Source organism: Gossypium arboreum, chromosome 8 (genome assembly GCF_025698485.1).
Source record: "Gossypium arboreum isolate Shixiya-1 chromosome 8, ASM2569848v2, whole genome shotgun sequence".
NCBI classification, from domain to species: domain Eukaryota; kingdom Viridiplantae; phylum Streptophyta; class Magnoliopsida; order Malvales; family Malvaceae; genus Gossypium; species Gossypium arboreum.
In genome coordinates, this window is record NC_069077.1 from 97,708,795 (window position 1) to 97,716,191 (window position 7,397).

Sequence of the window (7,397 nt, forward strand, 5' to 3'; positions counted from 1 at the left end):
TGACATGCAACTCCATTTATTTCACTTCATGCATTATTAGGCCACTTAAAAATACTCCTATCACATTTTCAAGTCCTAGCACATGGGTCCTTTCTTATAAATTTGCACTTAATTAATAAAAAATCGAGACACGAAATATTTACGCATACAATTTCCACATACAATAAGCACGGAATATAACACCTAATTATTCTTGTGACTCGGTTTCATGGTCCCGAAACCACTCTCCGACTAGGGTCACATTAGGGGTGTCACAAAGCAATACCTCTGTCAATCAATTCTTGCAACTGTACTTTTAGTTCTTTCAACTCAGTAGGAGCCGTTCTGTAAGGTGCTATAGATATCGGTGTCGTTCCCAGAACAAGGTCTATAGAGAATTCCACTTCTCTTTCTGGTGGCAGACCAAGTAATTCTTTTGGAAATACATCAGGAAATTCACTTACTACCGGCACTGACTGAATCTTTGACTTTGATACTTTAGTATCCATTACATATCCAAGATAAGCATCATACCCCTTTCTGACATATTTCTGTGCTAATATTGTTGAAATCATATTTGGTAATCCATCCAATTTATCAGATTCAACATAAAGCAATTCACCATTCTAACATTTCCATACAATATATTTTTGCTTACAATTTACCATTGCATCATATTGGGTTAACCAATCCATTCCCAAGATCACATCAAATTCATCAAATGACAATAACATCAAGTTAGCTAGAAAACAATAACCTTTTACCGTCAATGGACAGTTCTTACAAACTTTGTCCACCATAACACACTAGCCCAAGGGGTTTGAAACTTTAACCACAAATTTAGTGAATTCAATAAGTAAATTTTTAACAGACACTAGGTTCGTGCATATATATGAATGTGTGAAACCAGGGTCTATTAATGCAGTAATATCAGTATCAAGTAGAGAAAATGTACTAGTAATGACATTTGGCGTAGAGGCATCTTCTCTAGACGAATAGCATATGTTCTCGCAGGTACTCGTGCCTCAGATCTAACTACCGTATCCTTAGTAGTACCTCGACTACCACTAATATTACCGGGATGACGGGGTGGTCTGCATCTCGCAACAGGATTGCTCGGCCTATCTCCTTTTCAACTCTTTTGGGACAATCCCTGAGAAAATGGTCAAGTGAGCCACATCTGAAACAAGCTCCACTTCTAGACCGACATTCCCCATGATGAAACTTGTTACAATGTTTACATTTCAGTTTGGGACTACCGACACTACCCACACTGGTCACAAATGAAGTTGAAGACCTCGGGTTAGATCGTTGAGAGCCCCGTTCTCTTCCAGAGTATCTTGTAGAAGTGGTCTCACAATCATAATACTTCTTTAATTTCTTAGAATCAAATGATTTTGACTTACTCATAACTCTTTTTCCAGAAATCTGAGCCTCTCTTTCGGCTTGTTTCTTTTCTTTACTCAATTCCTCGGCTTTGTGTACTCGGTCGGCAAATGCCGCAAATTCTCTTATCTCAAGAATCAAAATCAACAACTTGATATCTTCGTTCAAGCCCTCTTCAAAATGTTTACACATTTCAACCTCGGTTAAAACCCATTCCGTGGTATACTTACTCAGTCGAACAAATTCCCGTTCATATTTAGATACAGTCATGCTTCCCTGCTTGAGTTTCAAAAATTCTTTAATTTTTTTATCCATGAATCTCTCACTAACATATTTCTTTTTGAACTCAGTTTGGAAGAATTCCCATGTAATATTCTCTCTTGGGACAACTGATGTTATGGTATTCCACTAATGATAAGCCGTATCTTTCAATAGAGACACTGTACATTTCAGGCACTCAGTAGGTGTGCAGGACAGTTCATCAAAAACCTAAATAGTGTTTTCAAGCCAGAACTCGACCCTTTCCAGATCATCATCTGCAGTAGCCCTAAATTCTTTTGCCCCATGTTTGCAGATTTTATCTATAGGAGGCTTACCAATCCTAACAGGTCCAACACCCTGTGCTACCTCAGGAACTGGTTGAGGAGCAAGTGGGGGAGGTCGTTGTACAACGGGGTTGGTTCGCAAGTATTATGTGAACCATTAATTCATCATTTGAAAGAAGACTTGTTTTGCCTCCTCACTTTGGTCCTCAGACACGGGCCTTTCACTACTAGACGCAGAGGCGACTCTTTGAACAAAAGCTAAAACATTGCTCTCAGCTTGCTTGGATTTAGCTTTAGCTCAGTTGCATGGCATTACTATATGAAAAACACACTTAAAAATTATTAGGAGTCATCACACTATCACAATTTATATAATGGCATGTATAGCTAACTCGTGTCTGCTACGTCACGTTCGAGAATCGGCTAAACCATAGCTCTGATATAACACCCCAAATCTGTATCACTCACCAGAACAAAGTTTCAGAGCATTACTAGAACATTCAGAATATTTTTCAATTAATTCATGTAAGTCACTATTCATTAACCGAGATTATTCATAACATCCCTTAATTGGACCCTCGAGGTCCAATACAAGAGTTAGAGTCGAATCATGACTAAATCGGGACCTCTAAGAATTTTTTGTGAGATTACAAAATTTTTCCAAGGTGCAGGCTCACACGCCCATGTGACCTTGGGACACGCCCGTGTTAAAGGCCGTGTTCTACCCTGTGTAACTCTCTAAATTGCACACACGGCCATGCCACATACCCGTGTGCTAGGCCGTATGGTTAATTAATTTAATTTGTATTAGGTGCAGGTTTCACATGGCCAAGACACACGCCCATGTTCTAGGCTATGTGATACACACGGCTGAGATATACGCCTGTGTCTCTACTCGTATGCTCAATTCTGAGCATTTTGTCACACAGCCTAACCACATGCACATGTTACTAGGCCGTGTCTCACACACGATCGAGACACACGCTCGTGTGTCTGCTCGTGTGGACAAAATGAAGCCATTTTCTAGCTTCGTTTCTCACCCAAAAATCATCCAAAAACCTGTACTTGAAACTCACAACCAATACCAACCAATTCAAGATTCCAATTGAACAAATCCATCATTCATCAAGGCATACCATTTCACACATACATGGTTTCAAACTCATCTTAACTTAACTTAGGCATTCACAACATTGGGTTACATGAACTTAGCATAACACATGTGTATATGTATATACTATAATGGTTTACTAAATCATATCCAAAATGAACCACCACTAGCCATTCCAATGGCTAGGTTACAAAATGACATTTCAAGCCACTGTTGGCCAAGTTTCCCTATACATGCCATTACACCAAAATGATTTCACTAAATATACCCAAAATGGTAGTTGATAGTGTGACAATGCTCCCACGATCTTCCAACCTTCACGAGTTTTTGAGCACTATAAAATAGGGGAAAAATAAAAGGAGTAAGCATTACATGCTTAGTAAGTTCTATAACAGAAACTAAACTTACCAATCTTGTTTAATAAATCTAGGCATACAATCTTATGTTTCCAACCATTTGGCTAAATGGCCTGATCACATACATTTCATCAAACATGTTAGTTACCAAACTACTCATATAAATCAAGTAACATAGAAGAGCTCATCAAACAATGTTCTTTCAAGTCATTATCATTTTATCTCAAGATTTTCATGCCAAGTCAAGAGTTATATGTCCATTGAATTATTGAAATTTCGATGAAGGCTTAAGTAGTACGCTCGAGGTGTACGTTTCATTAATCCGTCAATTCTTATTGAGGGTGTCTCATAGGGTACATAACCAAGGAACACACTCACGAGCCACATGTTGTATAACAGGATTACCCGTCCAGGCTAAATCCTTTACATAGCATATGCTACAAGAGTTCAATTAGGGTTACCAATCCAGGCTAAACCTTAATCATAACGTGTGCTCGAGAGGTATTATATCAGGATTACCCATCCGGGCTAAATCCTTTTTATAACAAGGTCATTGGGATTACTCATCCAAGCTAAATCCCATCCACAACAAATGCAGGACCTTATTAATTTTGGGAAAGTGCTTACAATAATTGGAATTCAACATTCAATTGGGACTAACCCCTTTATCATAATTTTAAGCATGCAAAAATTTTCCATCATAACATACAAGTAAGGCACATTAATATACATCACATTACATATAATACAACATTCAATTTACATAATTACATATCCGGTTAAGTTACACAAACTTACCTCGACTCTTGTTTGTAAAAATCTACTAATTCGAAATCTTTTCTTTTCCTCGATCTAACCTTAAGTTTGTGTTTTTTAGATCTATATAAATGAATTTAATCATTAATTTCATACATTTCATACTTAAACGGATTCAATTTACATCTTAGGTAAAATTACCATTTTGCCCCTAACTTTTCTAAAAATTTTGATTTTGTCCCTTGGCCCAAAAATTGAAACTTATGCAAATTAATCCTACTCCAAGCCTAACAAAAGCCCCATTACAAATTTTCCAACACATGTTTACATAAAATTTTAGAATTTTTCATCAAATTTTACAAGTTTACATTTTAGTCTCTAGATCAAGTTTTCATCAAAAATCACCTTGCAAAAGTTGTTTATCTATCAATAATCTTTCATTTTTAACCATAAATTTTTAATTTCCAACATAATACATCTATGATCAATTTTCATATCTTGATACAATTTCAAATTAATCCTTAAAATAGAGAGATTAAACTATCTCGGTTCTAAAAATACCAAAATTACTAAAAACGGGACAAGAAAACGTACCCAATTAGGCCGTGAAAGCATCTTTTCTCTCTCCTAAGGTTTCCATGTGTTTTTAGGTTGAATATGATTAAAATCAGATGATATAAGTTCTTTTCATCTTTTAATTAATCACGTATTTTGGTATTTTCAATTTAGTCCCTTGTCTTTTTCTATAATTCCATGGATAAGTCACCATAAAAAATCTACATACTTTAATTAATGGTCTAATTACCATATAAGAACCTTAAGTTTTGAATTCCATAGCTATTTGATCCTTATAGCTACTAGAATTCAACTTTCGTATTTTATGTGATTTAGTCCTTCTCATAATTAGGTATTAAATCGATAAAATTTTCATATCAAAATTTTCACACATTATTTCTATCATATTACAGACCATATGGTAAAATAAAAATAAAATATATTTTGGATTAGATTTGTCGTCCTGGAACCACTATTCTGATTTCACTGAAAAATGGGCTATTACATTAATTATCGTTTGCTTCAATTTCGACAGGTGGATTTTCGTGTTGAATGCTTATAATGTATTTTCCTTTTTAATTATTGGATCGGCACATCCTCCTCTTCGCTGTCAGACTTGGTGATCTCATCCATGATACGATTGATTTTGCAGTCTTGTTCAGTCATTACTTCGATAGATGTAGGTGGGACAACTGTAGTACTATCCTCCAGTGGTGCCGGTGTAGGGGTTGTTTCTTTAGTCCCCTTATCATTAGTCTCTATATGGATAGATTCAATCTTTTCTACATCTTCGTCAAGTGATTTAGTTTCTTTCTCTTTAGTAGAAGGGTTGGTACTTAAAGCTCTACTTTAGCTAGCTTTACTTCAGTCATCCCTTCTTCGACATATGGCTGGAATTCTTTAGGATATTCAGGTGATGCAGTCATATGCTTGGTGAAGTTGTTTTAAAGGGACCTTTTTAAAGTAGCATCTCTCTTTTCCACATAAGCCTAGAAAATGGTCATTCTTTCTTGAGCCTTTGGCAAGCCTGCAACAATTCGAAGTTATTGAGTCTCGAAGAGATGTAGATACTTCTGCAACCTCTCAAATGAGCTGAGCAGTTGTTGCTCAAATAGACTATTGGAAGTAGAAGTGGTTGCTGTGGCAAACATTGGTGGAGAGGATGTAGAAGTTGAACCAGGTAGTTGTTGCTGCGACAAGGCCCTTTCCAGATATATTGGCTACAATAACCCTTGTAATTGCCCCCTTATTTGGGGTTATATCGTCGCTGGGCTAGACTTGGACATTGACACACTGGAAAAATACAATGATAAAGGATGGGAAGTTGAGACGCCCTTCATTTTTTAACGCACAATGGTGGACCTCATTTAAGATTATTTTGCCTATATTACTTCTTCTACCCACCATTATGGAGTGGAACAGCAACATCCACTCTTTAGAGACTGTAGAGTTCTGGGTAGAAAGGATTTATCACATCTGTAAGAAATGATACCAAACTCTGGAATTAGGATTTAAGGATGCCCTTTCAACTGTGTAGTAGTCTTGCCTAGATACCTTCCACTGAGTTCCCTCAAGACAAAGGTCTTACAGGATCTGATTCAACCCATCAAAGGTGATGGTTGCAGCGAATTGAGAATGCTCATCTTGCACATCAGATAGCCCATATTGAATGTTGATGCTGTCCTCATCAAACAACACCGACGTTCCTTGAAAATATATGAAAGCATTATTGGGTGAAGTGATGTGAGTGTAAAACTCATGAACAAGCTTAGTCAAAACGTCCTCAGGATGTAAGTAAAAGATTTTCCAGCCATGTTTTTCTACCACATATGAGATGGAGATGTCATGCCCCATAAAAGATTCATCTTTAAGAAAGCCTTTTTCGAGGAAAAATGGTCTCTTGGATATATTGTTCTGATACTTCTTCTCTGCTGCAACATTGAAGAATGTTCATGGAGGTACAGTAGCTATTTGGGGGCAATTCATCTATCCATTGTTATGGGTTAGGGATAACACCAGTTCAAAAGAGGAAAGGGAAAAATTGTAGTGTTTGAAGAGGCACAAGTAGTTTTGAGAGATAAAAGAATTAGGGCAACTGTGAGGAAAAAAATAGGATTAGGGTAAAGGTAGAAGTAATGATGGTAATGTGCCGTGGGCGATAGGATATGCGGTAATTACGGCCTGGTGTGGGAGCAATGAGAATTGGAGTGAAATTAAAAAAAATGAAGGCCTAATGTTTGAGGAACAATATCCATTGGGCCAACCTTGTATGTAGGGAGCCCAACCCTTCTATTGCCATCAAGGAAATAGAAATACATACATGCACCGTAAAGTAAACAAAAATTTTTAAATAAATTAAATGAGAGAGAGCTAGGAGAAATTTAAGTATAGTAAAAATAAACAAAATTATCAAGAGGTTGAGCTTAAACATCTTGGAGGTCAATGGTTTATTTGTCCCGATTCACATGAGAACCCCAATAGTGCTTCAAGCTCTAACCCTTAACTTTAAATGTGACCCCCGTTCCATATCCTTAACATCAATAGCTCCATGAGGGTATACTTGGGTTACTTCGAAGGGACCTAACCATCGAGATTTCAGTTTGCTAGGAAACAACTTTAACCTTGAGTTGAATAACAAGACTTGTTGTCCTGGTTCAAATTGCCACGGCATAATCCTCTTATCATGCCAACGTTTTGCCTTCTCCTTGT